This window comes from Bradysia coprophila, unplaced genomic scaffold (genome assembly GCF_014529535.1).
Source record: "Bradysia coprophila strain Holo2 unplaced genomic scaffold, BU_Bcop_v1 contig_138, whole genome shotgun sequence".
In the NCBI taxonomy this organism is placed as follows: Eukaryota; Metazoa; Arthropoda; class Insecta; order Diptera; family Sciaridae; genus Bradysia; species Bradysia coprophila.
Window position 1 is genome coordinate 10,370,959 of NW_023503409.1, and position 17,052 is coordinate 10,388,010.

Sequence of the window (17,052 nt, forward strand, 5' to 3'; positions counted from 1 at the left end):
GTTCTTTATTCATTCTCGAACTTTATATATGTAAAATGGACGAGTGCAAAAATATCATCATTTACACAAAGAGATAATTTATATGCATTTAAATGAGGTGGTGGTGATGGTGGTGGTGGTTTTCATTTAGTTCGTCTTCATTTTGTAATGGAAATAAACGAATGGAAATGGAAAATTTTTCTGTGCGGTTTTGCTCGAGTGTTACAATTGAAAACAATTATCATTGTTTTTGTGGCAGCTAAATTGGTATCGTTCAGTGTTGCTGGTGTGTGTCTGTGTGTGTGCAACTTTCATTTTTTTTTATATTTAATTTCCTTAAGTGAAATTTAATTTGAGTTTGTAATAAATTTTGCAAAACGAGATTGAACATTTCAGCCAGCCATTAATTAGATTGGATTTTAGGAGTATTAAGGAAGTTATTGTAAATGCGCGCCCGTACACATTCGCCTATGAACCTTTCATAGCACATATTTAATCATAACATGTTCAGAACACGGATAATAAATTGTTTTACAGATTGAGATTTTCCGAACATAATGATGGGTTTTCCCCAAAATTAAATAGAAAAGCTTGCGTGTGTACGCTGGTTGTGTGCATTATTTGATAAATAATGTAAACAGAGTATCGTGCATATTTCTCTACTTGCTACTTTGTTCGGTTGAATGTCGTGAATAATTATGCCGTAAATATGAAGATTTATGTGGGGAAAATTTTTTGTTGAATGTTTTGCGTAAATGATCGATAACGAAATTTCGTCGGCCTTGACAAGACTCACTCTATTCACTTTATTAATTTGGCTAAATAAATATTTTTTATGTTTTACCTGCATCCAATTCAAACATGAACACGAATTGTAAACCACAAAACTTAACTGACTATTTCGTAAAGTGTGTTAGAAGACAGAAGAACGGCCTGTAGAATCACTGGCCTTCTTATGAATTTGACTCCCTTTACATTACGGTAAAGTTTCAACCGAAAATTGGTCGATTGGTGCAAAACAAGATCTTCTTTTTACAAAATAAACGTAGTTCCCAAACATGCAATACACGCAAGAACGGCAAAGTCAAGACAGAATACACTGGGTAGCGGGTATAGATGGCAGATTGATAGATATAACATCGAAAAGAAGCTGTTTCGGCCTTGCAATCGTGGCCTAGGTCAGCGCGGCCTGACCGCCATCAGTTACTTTCTATTGACATATGTGAACATATGTGCACATTCGAACAAGTAAAGCGTTATAAAGATAGTTTTGACTGGTCCGTCACGTGCAATTCTGATTTAAATCAACCAATTCTCGCCTAGCATGTCACATCTCATAAATCTTACCTTGTAAACTGCAAATCTTGAGTCTTGAATTGCATAAGGAAGGAGTGAAACGGCGTGAGGCTTTGCGAAAATGCAACCAGGAAAAGCTTTCAAACAAATCGGCTTCAAACCAAGTTCCAAATGAACAAGTTTGCCAATTTAACAAATTATTCCTTCAAAAAATAGGTTCTCCGAAAGCCCCAGAGTACTTCTCCTCGTAGACCCTTCCGTGCTTAATTTCTCTTTGATCTGATTTTGAAATGTCTGTCACTAAACAGTTAATAAAAACATAATCGGAAATGCCACTTCCAGCGCCGACAACATATCTGCAAGAATTTATAATGTCAAGATTTATGTACGTATGCAACTCCCTCGTGTCTGTACTATGACAAAATATATAGCTTCCGATAACTAGAACAAATTTTTATTTTATTACCGACTCGTCCTACATAGCAAATGCGCTTTTAAATCCATACACACAAAAAAAAGCACCAGCTCACATAGCGCCATACATTCATTATTCTTCTGAGCATACAGCTAACATACTCGAATCCTGTTTTATACATTAACAGACAAAAATAATGGTCAACAACTTTGACTCTCTTTTTATTATGCCAGCAAAGACATAAATAATTGGAAATGCTTTTTCCAACAAACAAACAAAAAAAAATTCCACAAATTTCCATTATTGAAATTCGCAAATTTCTGCTCTATACAATAAACCATAGCCATATTGACCGTTTTCAAGTTATTCAAGTTATGCATGTAAGTTATAGGCACGGTGTTCCAAACATTGTAATCTACTCCCTATGCTCTTCCAACATTTTCCCGTTTGAGTATGAAGCTATTTTCGGAGTTTAAAATATTTCTGCACAATTTCGTACAAAAACACGTATTTCTGTAGTCATTCATTTGAGATCGATCGATAAATAAATAAATGAAAAAAAAAACGCCGAAGAGAAAAGAGACTCAAACAAATCCACCATTACTATATACCTTTTCCCATTTGTTTTGCCATTGTTTTTCTCGTCCTGATTTTCGTATCATCCAATATTTATGAGAAAACTTCATCGATGCTACGTTATTCATGGGATTTCGTCGAGAGTTGAAACAATGAGAAAGATCGAAAGGCATGAAATTCCGTGATAAAAAATTAGATTATTTAATGTTAATGCACCATGCCAACAACAGTTGGTCTTTATCGAATTGAAATTCCGCTGGGGGAGGATGAGACAGATTTTCATTTTCAAGAGATTGTCCTTTCGTGGCACATTGATTGAAAATCTGCTTTTATGGATATTTTCGTATTATCTTTTGGGAAGATAATTTAGAAATCAGTTTCGACATAATTTTGAAGAAGAAAAGACAGGGACTGACAATAGAGAGTGAGAATCAGAGTGATGAGTGTGGGCTTCTAATCTTTCCAGCAAAATGTTGTTATCAATTCTATTCAAACATTTTTTTTGATAAATCGATCGAAATTGATACGCCCGCATTTACTCGGTGTGTTATTTACCATTTATTAGCGATTTGAATGGAACGCTCACTTCCTTTTATTTTCACTCGAATTTATTAAAAAAATGAAATTATGGAAATGCGAAAATTGAACCAGAACACATTCACATAAACCGCGTTAAAAGAGCAAAAATAAAATAAAAAAAAAAAATTGAGGAAAAAAACAACATTTTTTATGTTTCACTGTGGCTGTAAATGTCGAATACACATTTTGCTGTAGATGGTTATTTCGAATATGATTATTCGACTTTGCTGGAAAACAGGAAATAAAAGGGAAAATATGAAGAGCAAAAAAAAGTGGCGCTCGTGTAATATTAGGAGTTTACTACATACACTTTTCACTTTCAGCAAAATTTTCTATTAATACTGCACACAGACACACAGTACACTCCAGCAATATCGTCGTGTATTCTTTAATACATCGTAATATAGATAGATTTTTCCCAACATTACACAAAACCCAGCATGTTTGCTGCGAATATTTAAACGGAAATAATATACAAAACTCTCAATACACATAATTTCTATGGATATGTCGTTCTGTAAAATATCCATCCATTCTGTACTCCATATACATGTAATGTACGCATTGTGGTAAGACCGTATTTTCCGTTGATTTTGAGTCATTCACCATATTGAGTTCAGATTTTAGGCGGATAAATTTGTGTTTTTATCAGCAACGATGAAATATTTGATTGACAAGAAGGTAATTTCACCTGAACCGGGCTACGTTTTTATTTTTAATGAAATGTGTCCGTTTCTTGCCAACATCGGATAATTAAAAGTTAAGTGAATCAGAGCTGCGTAAACATTGCGTACAATTTTATTGGAAATTGCTTAACCTCACCTCCCCAAATTTATTCATCCGCAAAATAGTCATTTTCGTTCGTCCAGTAAATTATTATCGAATGATTGTATTTAAAAACGCACACGCCTTTCACAGTCATGCCACTACAAATATTTATAAAGCATATCGTTCTAATCATCACATGATCTGGCAACTAATGCTTAATGCCAGAAAGTGGTCGTTTTATTACAATCAACTTTTTCGTGTTTCTGCACAAAAAATGATGATTTTCTGCAAGTCACAGTCGCTTATGTTGATGGAAAAGAATGTATGGGCTTCAATATCCCGTTGAATGTGTATGTATAGCAGACACACTAGCTAATTGTAGGATTTCATTTCATTTCATATATCAGATGGGAACATGATAAATAGCTGATAAAAATTGGATTTCAGTGATACGTTTTGTAAGTTTGGATTTGTTTGCTTGATCGGAATATAAATTATGATATCGCAGTCCCAGTCGCATAGATAAAATCGAGTCTGGAAAAATTGATTGAAGCGAATTCCTTTCAACAGAAGCCTTAAATTCTAACAAAACAAGAGAACCGAACGTCCTGTTTTTCTGAGTGACTTTAGACTATAGAACTTAAGAAGAAGAGCCTAGGTCTGTTGCTTATATAATCTATCGTTGATGCTATTCAGGCCCGCGGTGGCCTAATGGGCATTCGGGCGATACCCAAATGGATTTTCAATTTTTTGCGTGAACGAAGGACCTTTTACAAATTTAATCATTCAATGCTCGAAGGGCTTTTGTGTAACTAATTCGGCCCTGATACTATTGACAGTAGTTTCTTACTTGGACATTCAAAACCACGTGCTCTCTTTAATATCCAACCCCACGCCTCATCTTTCCATTTTTCATCAATAAATATCCCTTCGCAAAGAATATGCAACTTAAGCAAACCTAAGGACGTTTGAATCGTTTCCACTTCATCACAACAGAATGCATAATTCCAAACGCATTATGCTCTTGCATATTTAACGACCGTAAATTTACCCGAATGGATTTTTGAGTGTAGCCCAATAAATGATCAAATCTCTGCAGAAAAAAAGCTTCATGAAACTGTGTTTATAAGCGCTATCAACTGCGGTTAAGTATATATCGTTAAAGATTGAGTGTTCGGTGGTCGTTCACAAATTTTATCACTCACTTTTTGTTGGTTATAAAATCTTACGGGCACACGATTTCAGACGCATCGGTATGCCATCGTTGACCATTCAAATACATAAAAAGTTTGCTTTTGAGAGATAAATTCGATAAATTTAATTTTCATGGGATATAATCGGATTGATCAATTGTAACATATGGAACCCGCATTCAGTAGTTCACATTTAACCAAAACAAAAAAAATTAAAAACTTTTTGATTATTTAAAAGAAATTTGGAAGAGAAAACGGTCCGTCTTCCGTTTTGCCAGTGCATTATCTGTAAGAAAAGTTTTATCATCAATTTAACAGTGATAACCGATCGCTACGGAAAAAAGTCATTGCAAAAGAAATGAAGAAAACTGGGAGAATATATTAAGTAGCAAGTTAGTCTTTCTTGGACTTTTAGCCAAATGTTCTTTTTTTTCGACAATATTTTCGTCTTTATGGCATGATTAAATTTAAGTAGAAAAAAAGTTTGTCTTGAACGTCGAGCACACATGTAAAATTATGAAAATAATAAAAAAAACGTCAATTGATAAAACGTGATTCGGTTATCAACATCGATTTATTTTCCTTTAGCTCAACTCTGAAAAAACTGTCTCTGAAATAATGTTTCTCTTTCAAAACGACACGAAAGTTTATTCAAAATATTCGTAAAATGTTCGGTATAAGTTTTACTGCAATGAAACGAAGAAATATCCAGTAACAATCATAATTCCCTTGACTGAAAGTCAGGGTCTTATGAAAGAAAATACCCTTAAATGTCCGTAACGCTAAGTTCACTTTGATATTTTGAAAATGTTCTACATTGGCGAAAAACGTTAAATACAGAAAACGTCCGTACACTTGTGGACTCGATAACTCGAGTAATTCTTTACCGATTTGCAAAATTTTGGTTTTAATCGACGGAGAATGAAAATCATGAGGTTAAGTTCGTAGATGGGCAATATTGGGGTAATGAGATGGGAGTAATTCTTAAGAGAATTTTATTCCTTGTTACCGCGATAACTTCCCTAATTCCTATCAGATTTTAAATTTTTTTGTGTTATTCGACGAAGATTGAAATTCTTGAGGTTGAGTTTGCAGATGGATAATGTTAGAACAACGAGATGGGAGAAATTCTACACAGACGCTTTTCCTTGTGGACTCGATAACTCGAGTAATTCTTTACCGATTTTCAAAATTTTGGTTTTAATCGACAGAGAATGAAAATCATGAGGTTAAGTTCGTAGATGGGCAATATTGGAGTAAAGAGATGGGAGTAATTCTCAAGAGATTTTTTTACTTGTTACCGCGATAACTTCCATAATTCTTATCCGATTTTCAAAGATTTTGTTTTAATCGACGAAGATTGAAACTCTTGAGGCTGAGTTTGCAGATGGATAATGTTCGAACAACGAGATGGGAGAAATTCTACATAGACGCTTTCTCTTGTTACTGCGCGATAACTTGAGTAATTTTTACCAGATTTTCAAATTTTTTGTTTTAATTGACAGAGAATGATATTGGAGTAGTGAGTTTGGAGTAATTGTAAACATAACTTGTTATACGACGACATTTTTGCAACGGATTTCCAGAAAAATTTCTTATTTGACGAGTTGTGAAATTCTGGATTTCTGGTCTAACAATTAAGATGTACTTCTTAAAAGAGTTTTTGCTTGCTTGCTTGAGAAACCGATAGCTCGAGTAATTCAAGAGGTATCAAAAATCAATTTCGACCAGTAGCGTAATTCATGTGGTTAAACTCGAACATTGGAATTTAATTGGACTAGTAATCTGGGACATACGACAATTTTTGCGTGAAATCTGTATTCTTAAAAGAATTTTTTTCGTTCGTAAAATGTTTGAACGAGTGTGAACTTTGCGGCCAGAGCGAAGCGAGGGCCGTAATTCACACGAGTTATATTTTTTCAAGAGGTAGGCAGGAAATACGCCACCTTTTCAGCGCTTTTAGTAGACTGTATAGGAGACTCATATTAGGTGTTAAACGTACCTCGCTGGATCTTCCACTTATAGCGTATGTTTTGTATGTTTTCTGATATTTGACACTCATAGCGCTTTTTAGGAGACAATAAAAAAGACTCGTAATAGAGCAAAATAGCAAAACATCGCTCGCTGGGCCAGCAACTCATAGCTCTTTTTGTTTCTGCAGAAAATTATATTAAATTTGAGTAAAATGAAGGATGTGATGGCTTCTGTTTTCTAAATAAAAGAGACATTGATCTTTCATGTGAATATAATTTTGTGATCGTTGTTACAAGATATGGGAGAAATTATACTCAGACGCTTTTCCTTGTTATCGTGATAACTTAAGTAATTTTTACCCGATTTTAAGTTCGAAAAAGAGTAATATTGGAGTAGTGAGGTTGGAGTATAATTGTAAACACAACTTGTTACCACGACATTTTTGCAACGGATTTCCAGAAAAAAAAATTATTCGACGAGTAAGTGAATCTGGATTTCTGGTCGAACAATCTAGAAGTCTAGAACAATCTTGCTTGCTTGATAACTCGATAACTTGAGTAATTCTCGGAGGCTTCAAAAACCGCAGATTTGAAAATATTAAGTGTTTTCGACCAGTATCGTAATTCATGTGGTTAAATTCGAACCTTTGACTTTATTGGACTGGTAATCTGCGATATACGACAATTTTTGCGTGAAATCGTGTTCTTAAAAGAAATTTTTTCGTTCCTAAAGTGTTTGCACGAGTGTGAATTTTGCCAGAGTGAAGCGAGGGCCGTAATTCACATGAGTTTTTTTTAAGAGGTAGGCAAGAAATGCGCCACCTGTTCAGCGCTTTTAGTAGACTATATAGGAGACTCTCATATTAGGAGTAAGACATCGCTCGCTGGACCTTCAACTCATAGCTCTTTTTGTTTCTTCAGGAAATTAAATAAATATGAGTAAAATGAAGCATGTGATGACTGCTGTTTTCTGAATAAAAGAGACATCACCTTTTCATGTGACTGTAATTTTGTGATCTCATTTAAAAATGGTTAGAAAACTAAGACTGGAATTATAGAAAAAAGCCAGTCAAGGGACCTGACCCACCCAAGAGGTGGGGCCTAGTATTTGCGCATGAAATTGAACGACTGATACATTTTATTAGATATATTCAACGAGTAAACCAGAATGTTTTCTTGTTTTATTCGTAAAAAATTCTTTGGATCTACATTGTACAAAACATATCATTCAAAATCCAAAACTTAAGCATTTCCTGTGAAAAGGAAACGTTAAGGACATTCAACTTAATTTCGATTCCAATTTACTTACGAACATAGTTTTCTCATCCAACAATTTCCTTGCACCATACGAATACGAATGTTAAAAGGAACGGAAAAGTCATAAAACCAATGAATTATCCTTGAAAACGCAGGAAATGAATAAAAAACAATGTCCTCGACAATGTCGCCTCGTCGATAAGCTCAGCAACAATATGACAAAAATGATGATAGCATTACATTGAAAGTTTTGTCGCAATTGTTTATGCAGAGGACAACTGAAATAGAATCAAAGATTGATTTGCAATCGAAGGATAAAGAATTTATTTTAAACGAACCACGTATGGAACGGATGCAATATAATTCTATGTCTCGCACCCAAGACCCCTTGACAGTCGAAAATTTATTCTCACTTTTTTTTCGTTTGAGGTGCGACAATAAGATAAATGTTTCTGTAAAATATTTATGGTTGGAATTTGTCAGCCTGTAATTGGGACATAAATTTACGGGTCACATAAAATATATAATGTACGGACACAGCTGATAAAGGACTCGATGGTAGCATAGACGAGCTCTCGGAGTACATTCAACAGATAATTCAATTCATCCGGTTTCGTTAGCTTTTAGCAAAATGATTGGAAAACACGCAGCAGAGAGAAGATTAACTTTTCAGACTTAAGACTCGTTCGACAACGTAAACACATCCGAAATTTGGATTGATGTTCTCTGTTCACATATATGAACGTGAACGGTTGTCTCGGATATCGAAATGGTTCTGAAGAAATCAATTTCCGATGTGTGCTGTGTAATGTGTATATGGACTCTTATGTCCTTTATTGGTTGTATTTGTACCGAAGTAAATTTCCTTCGTAAGGGACATTTAGCTTTATCAATTCTTTTTGAATTTTTTCCATTTTGGAAACGAAAATTGTTTGAACAGTTTTATAGTAAAATGGAAATACTCTTAGGGAATTGTGAGAGCCGAAAATATGTTGATGCTCTCTATTCATGAGTCATTAAGTCTGGTTTCCACTTAGAGCACGTACAGCAAATTTTTGACAGTTTTATCAAGGCAACCCAATGGGTAGTACCTATTTCGCAGACATGGGTAGAGGACTTTGGCAGCTGTCACTTAACAAAAAACAATTGCTGTGCGCGCCCTTAAAAACGTTCACAGTAAGAGATCACCGTGAAGGATTTCTATTGCTTGAAATTCGTTTCTCTAGGTTTTTAACTAGGTTTTTAACCAGTAAAAATCTTTCACGAAGCTCTCTGACGACAAAATTTTTCAAGTAGAAATCAAGCCTTCGAACCACATGGTCGTATAGTAGCGTCGATATCGCATGGGGTTCGGATTGATTTGAAATTGTCGATTCTCTTATTGACTATATCTGGAAATAGACGAAGCATTGAGATTCGATCAAATTTTTCATTGTTCTAATCTCAATGCTTCGTCTGTTTTCAGCATAAGCAATTCTGTTTGAATTGTTCAATATTTCGTCGTTGGGTAGTGTCAGTTTAACTTGGAACGAAAGAATTAATTCAAATATTGAAAGCATGAGGAAGTGTAGTAAACGGTAAAAATTTGTTGACTGAATCACTTCGGAGACAGTTCGATCGAAAATTTACCGAAAATGGTTTTAATTCGCTCCAATCATAAACTGGTCTACATTCATCTAGCGAAATGAACCATTCTGTGGTTTTAAAATCAAAAATTCTCCGATTTGATTGATACCTCTTGAATCAGGAATCCTGACGCTTCCTGCGAAAATTCATTGCAACGATTAAGTCGTCTTATAAACGATGCAAGCAAAAACTATCTCTACATTGTGGGTTTACTATAGGTCCGGTCCAAGGTCGTTGAAAATGTCAATCGTCAGGTTACAATAACACATTTCCAATTCTTTATTTCCTCTGTAATAATTTGCAGTTCTTTACTCGTTTATTTAAACTGGAACCGATTCCCACAGGTTCAACTGTTCCAACACGTTCGCATTCTTGTTCTGTGATACAAATTTTGTGTACGTTTTTTCCCTCCGAACTAATTGAACTAAATACTTTGAAATTAATATCAATTCAATTTGTATAACTCAAATTAGTTCTCTGGGGCATTAAAATATCGCCAATTTGAATTATAAATTAGTTCGTACACACATTCGAATTGGTCGCATACATCGCATAATGGTTTAATTGATTTAAATTTGCAACTCGGCAAATGATTTATAACGGCCGCATGCAAATTTTTAACCATATGCTGCGCTATGGCGGTTATTATTATTTTGTCACCATTTTGACCCATCGACAATTGCTGAAACGAGCAAACGAAAAATCTAAAATCTATACATCGTTTTGTGTCTTGCTGATCGTGTACACACATCTGTCTATGAAGCTGGAAATGTTATCGCACACCACATGCATTTATGTATTTAATACGAAATTTCAAGATTATAATAATTTACTCGTTTGTGTCTCGAGTGGAGAGACACATTGCTAAATAATGGAAATGACATACATCAACACACTCGAATATCATTTTATAGAATAACCTCAATCTCGGTCGGTTTAGCATTAAAATTTAAGAGTTAGACTTGATATAGTAAAGCAACAATAAAATGTTTTTTTTATCAACGGAGCATGAACGTGCATGTAACTTGGCAAATTGGACTTAGAAAATTAGTTCAATTGCAGCAAAGGTTATTCTAAAATGAGGATGACAATTTTATGAATGTAGCTTTCTTATGCTCATTCACATTTTTTTTTCGGTTGTGGCACTAAAATGAGTAATTTGTATGCATTGTTGCATTTTCGTTCAGGGTTGAACATAAAATTGGTTTCGTTTTGGTATGCAAAGCACGGTTTAATACATCGCATGAGAGTGTGTCATTCGCTATTATAGCACACATAAAAACGGTATAGATATGCTCCGTGTTTCATGTTCCAACCAACAAAATGCTCCATTCCAAATTCTAAAATAAATTTTGTTTACTTTTGGTATCATGTTGCATCCAGCTTATGATGCATAACAAAATGGATTTCACATTGCACACACATACATATATTTTGACACAAAGCCGCAATCCTTGCAATCGATATCATCGTTTAGTGAATCTGTGTTGTCTTTTTGTGATAAACTTTAATTGGGAATTTAAGTTTGAATCGCTGTTCACACACTGTTTTCTCTGCATCGAAGAATTGGTTCGGAAGGATAGGTTCTCACATTGATAATGACTTTCGGTTGAAGGTTAGTTAAATTGTTTCTGATTTTTTCAGCGCAAAATGCTCCATCTCGAACGCTGATTGATATTTTATGTAGTAGTTGGTCCGGAAAAGTTACCACTTCCAATATTCTTCGTACGACCTAAGATAATTTTTCCGCTTTAGAATTTAACCTGTCACAGACGGCAAGCATATTAACATCTTTACTGTTCAACCTATTACTTCATTTGATCGAAGATTTTCAGAGATTGATTTCAGAAATCTATTACTTCATTTGTTTTGAACATGCGTTTTGCTATATAAAACTTCATTAGTCAGAGTCTGTCGTTTATTATTGCTGTCGTTGTAGATAACAGATGACAGCCGTCTCTAACACATACGAAGTGTGACTATTTTGCACTCGAATGCGCGCGTAAAATCATATTCCTTTTTTATGTGCCCTTACATTTCAGTTCCGTTATACATCAGCCAAGAGATTCACCAAGGAGATTTCGATTTCACTTCAATTTGACACAAGTCGACTCTCCACATACTTTGGATGTGGAATTTACTTACAATCTCCATATCAACTCCATAATTCATCTCTTAGATTAGAACTAGATTTGAGATTTAAAAGTAGTATGGAAGTAGTAGATTCCAGCCTACCACCAAAATTATCCGAGTTTGATTCCCGTGTCAGACAACTCTACGTGAAATTTTTCTAGCGATTATATCGCACTGGTAGCGTCCTAAAGTTCACTCAATGTTCATAATTTGGGTAGTTGCAGTGTGTTTGGTGGCTACAACGATGTAAACACTCGTAAGACGTAGCCCAGATATACGATTCGAATATGATATGTTTTGTCTACATTTAGGCTAGATGTCATTGCACATGACTTGCATACTTCGAGGCGTGGTTTGGAAGTCATGTTAAATCGATGGTCCAGAATGCACTTGTTATTGGCCGTAAAGGGCTGTCTCTAAACAAACAAATGTAACGTCTCCAGAAACTGAAAACCAAAGCGAAACAATTTATTAAGTCTGCCGTACCGTGAATAACGTCAGTGATACACAGTTACAGTAAAGTATGAAAAATCCACTGACTAATAATAGTAACTCAATTCTGGGGCGAATTGTTTCCGACATTTCATTTTCCTCCGATGATTTACGTTTCTCGAAAGCATGAATAAATGAATGATCAGGAGAAAAACGTCAAATTTCTATGCAATGTGTATCATCTTCCCGAACTTACTTTTGCTACAAATCCCTTCTTAAAAATGTTTCATTCATTCTATGCACATTGTTATGCAACATTGTGTTTAAAATGTAAAATTCCTTGTTGTTGTTGATGATGATGCGAAAATGAGAACTGCATATCATACAATAATAAACGAAACACACAAAAAAAAATATTTATGCAATTTGATGTCGAGTAAACGTTGATGGATTTCAGAATTAAAATTTATTTACACAAAATAAAATGCAAAATAAACGGCGGTCCAAATATATATCTATCTATCTGCACTGCATCCATATATATAAATAGAACAAAACACAACGAAAATTCAAATTATTATTGTTCCCAGTGTGTTTTTAATAAATATGCACCGATTTGAAACTGTGGTTCACTCGTTTTATGGATACGTGCCGAAGTAGCGAAGTATCAAATTTGCAGAGAATATTTCCATTCGTTTTTTTTTCTGTGTACGTCGAATTCGGATGGATATTCAATGTTTACATATCGTTTGTATTGCATGCTAACCCAGACGCATAAATAGAGCAAAATGTTTTTTGTGTACCGATGCATATAAACTATGCAAACTATTTCATTATTTTTTTATCATTTTATTTAATTTAAACGGTTCAGGTACACACGTGAAGAAACCTGCACAAAAAGCACACATATTCTCTTCGTCCGCACAAATTGAAAAATGATTGGAAAATCTACTGAAATCGTACTACTGGCCCTACATCGTTATCTGTACTTTAGTCCCATCGCTTCTTTAAGCTCTTTCAAGCAGCTTCTTTAAATTGGAATGAAAGCAATCCATGTTTGGTGCATGTAAAGTAGATGACATAGAGTAACTTGTCCTACTTCAGAGTAGTTTTTCCAATCAGTTTTCAACTTGATATACGATCCCAACAAAAATCTCTTCGAGAAAAGTGTGACGCAGTCTTTGAAGTACAATTTCTAAAATGAATGATATCGCTAGAGTTGACGCTTTCAGCTTCGTTACGCAAAAATTAAATTTTACACCCAATTTTAGTTCAAACAAGCTGGCTTAGTTTTTCTCATCATCTGCCAAATAATTTTTACCAAAAAAAAATTGACTGGAAACAACCAAAATTTTACCAAAAAATCTGCGTCGCATGTGGCAGATAAATTTTCTTGCTGGTCTGTTCCTGAACATTTGCCACTTTGCGACGCAGATTTTTTTGGTAAAATTTTGGTTGTTTCCAGTCAATTTTTTTTTGGTAAAAATTATTTGGCAGATGATGAGAAAAACTAAGCCAGCTTGTTTGAACTAAAATTGGGTGTAAAATTTAATTTTTGTGTAACGAAGCTGAAAGCTTCAACTCTAGCGATATCATTCATTTTAGAAATTGTACTTCAAAGACTGCGTCACACTTTTCTCGAAGAGACTGCTTTTTATAACAGTTTATAACAGAAATTCGGAAATTTGGCAAAATTTGAAAATTTGACGAAATTTAACGAAATTCGAAAATTTGTCGAAAATCGAAAATTTGACGAAAATCAAAAATTTGACGAAATTCGAAAATTTGTCGAAAATCGAAAATTTGACGAAAATCGAAAATTTGGCAAAATTTGAAAATTTGACGAAATTTAACGAAAATCGAAAATTTGACGAAAATCGAAATTTGACAAAATTCGAAAAATTGACGAAAATCGAAAATTTGACGAAATTCGACGAAAATCGAAAATTTGACGAAATTCGAGAATTTGACGAAGAAAGTAATTCTCTATCTGCCACCATTCAAGAAATATCTCCAAAACCCCAATCGACCCACCCATTTCCAACTTTCTTCTACTTGTAAAACTCTGAGACTTTGCCGAAGAAAGTAACTCTCTATTCATAATCGCAAAAATATTAGTCCTTTCATCCTACGCTCGAGTAGCTCAAAATTTGGTCACTCTAATCACTCTAGCTCAAACGAATCTGTCCCGATTTTTTAAATTATTTTTTTGTTCGAATCGTGTTACGAATACCTTTCATTTGATGGGTCGCACGCCTCTGTAGGTTTCAATACAGCTAAGCTACAGCCGAAAACGCGTTCCCGACCCTCGAAAACCACACTCAGAAACCACTTCGAGACCAATAAAACAAAATTCTGGTTTTTCCTGGGGTAATGGCGTATCACATATTCATTTTTATGCCAACCCTGAGACTCCTGCAAAATTTCATGGAGATTGGCTGACTGGTTTCCGAGATCGACCGTCGATAGATAGATAGAAACATACAGAGTAAGTTGAAAGGTTTTGATTGTTTGGAAAACGTTAATTTGGTGTATTTTGTATGAAAAGTGACCAATTTCAAAACGATGTATCTCCGGCAATTTTAAACCTACATAGTCGAGTGATAGCTCGTTTTGCTCGTATTTGAAGCGAGAATATGATAGAATATGTTTTGTGGTGATATAAACCAAAGGGTAGAAACTGAAATGTTCGGCTATATATAGTTGCCGCGTCTCAAAAAATTTTCTTCGTTCTTTTTTTGTAAGTTAGACTGCGTCAAGTCCTCCGCTAACGCTCCGGACATGATGAACATTTCTAAATTATTTTCCAGGAGTTTCTAATGAATAATTGTGCACTAAGCTTTGAAAGAGAGGTCTGTCTGTGAGAAATGATATAGGACATGGGACAGGTTATCGTAATTTTTACAATTCAAGTGTGATTTAGTGGAATTTAATTGTGGAATCAGGTGTGGAATGTGTGGGACAGATTTTTAGCTTGTTAGTTTCCACCTCAGTTCCTACGCATCCTGAATTTAAATGAATTAATTGAATTATAAGAGAACTTTCGTTTACTGTTCATACCTTCACTAAACTTTTTAATTGTCAGCTACTGGGTCAGCTATCCATTTTCACACTACAGAGGTGTGAAATTTCAATTTAATTTTTTCCCAAACTTTGCACTTTATCATAGCTTTAATCTCACCTTTCCATGGAATTATTAACTACGTGTTCATGTAACATCCGAAACCATGGAATGGAGAATGGGACTATGTTCCGAATTTGTCGTAAATAATTCGAACTGAAATCGAAAACCAAACCATTTGACCATCCAATTTGTGTGTGGATTCTGCTCTCACATATAGCAATAAACATTCGAACACTGTATTCATTCCACACAAAACCGCATCTGATTCAAGTCTTCTGCCATTTTCTAAACATGAGATCGGTGCATTAAATATATAATGAAATTAAACAATATTTGTATCATCGTCATTATGCGCAACCAATGCACATAATACGCACCAGTTACATACAGCATCTAATTCCATTATTTCGATTATTTATACGTAATTTCGTTGGTAATTGAGCGTAGAATAATAATAATATCGATTATCCTACTTGTTTAGAGTGAGTAGAGAGAATCATCGAATTGTTTCGGCATTTGTTTTATGGCTCTGTGAAATTACAGAGGAATGTAAGTAATGCATCGGGATATACTGTTTTGCATAATGAAACTACGAAATTATTCATTGTGGCATGCAGTTAATTAATTCAGGAGTTACACCGTTCTCATTTTGCAGCATTTCTGTTAGACATTTTAAACTAACCAGAATAATTTGGTGAAATTTTATTTGTTTAGCTAGAATGTACTCCAGCTAGAGACGAATACATATATTGTGTGTTTCACACTAGGACGGTGTATTTTCGTTCAATATGTGGCGCGTTGACATGCACATATTAGAATATGCATAGCAACTCACCGGTTTATCGAATATAAATTTAAACTCGATCGAAGATAGGATGGCATTAGTTTAGTGTTACTGCAGACAATTACGGAGGAGTTATTGAGAGTCGATTAAATAACAGCTTTGAGAGCAATATAGACCTTTGAACTGTATGCACCTCTCTGAAGCGATAAAATGAATACATCATTGGTTGGAAGCTCTTTCTTTTTTCTCATTTGACTGTTCGTTTAACACCCCTTTTTAAGTATGAATTAAATTAAATTTACCGTGAGCTGATACTAAATTTACCTACAAATCCCATCAATATTCAAACATTGCTGTGTGATGGCCGTTCGTACAGTCATTTGCATTCAACACATCAGAAGCAATTTCGTTTCAGTAGTCGTTTGACTATTACATTTCCATATAAATTCAATGTTTCTCCATTATACATTCAACGCTCGGGCAAAGGAACGCAACAAATCGATAATATTAATAAAATTTTCGGGTGGTCATTTACATTAAATGTGATAGGTTGAATAATGTAGTTCAAGTGCTACGTCGCCTATGTTTGTGCTAGCGTTATAATATTGTCGCTATGAAAAGTGGAATCAACTTTTATGGGGGAGAAAAATTCGGATCGACTTTACGTACATATAATATTCGACGACAAAGAAACCCTACAAACGACAACATCAATTTTCGTACCCCATATCACAACAGTTACGTGAACTTAGAAACTTTCGTAATAATTCTAATTAATGCAATTAATTATTAATTCAGCATTCAATACCCGGGCACGGCAAAGAAACATTTCTAACGGTTACAACAACGCAAACTTTCCGAATCGATTCCAATGTCAAGGTTTATGAATTGTTGTGTAAGGTGGAATTATTCATATA

General features: G+C 34.6%; 1 protein-coding gene across 2 annotated transcripts in view; it reads left to right on the forward strand.

The window, feature by feature from the left end:
- Positions 1–17,052, forward strand: part of LOC119074111 (syndecan) — a 105,489-nt gene that overhangs the window by 31,753 nt on the left and 56,684 nt on the right. The window lies entirely within an intron of this gene.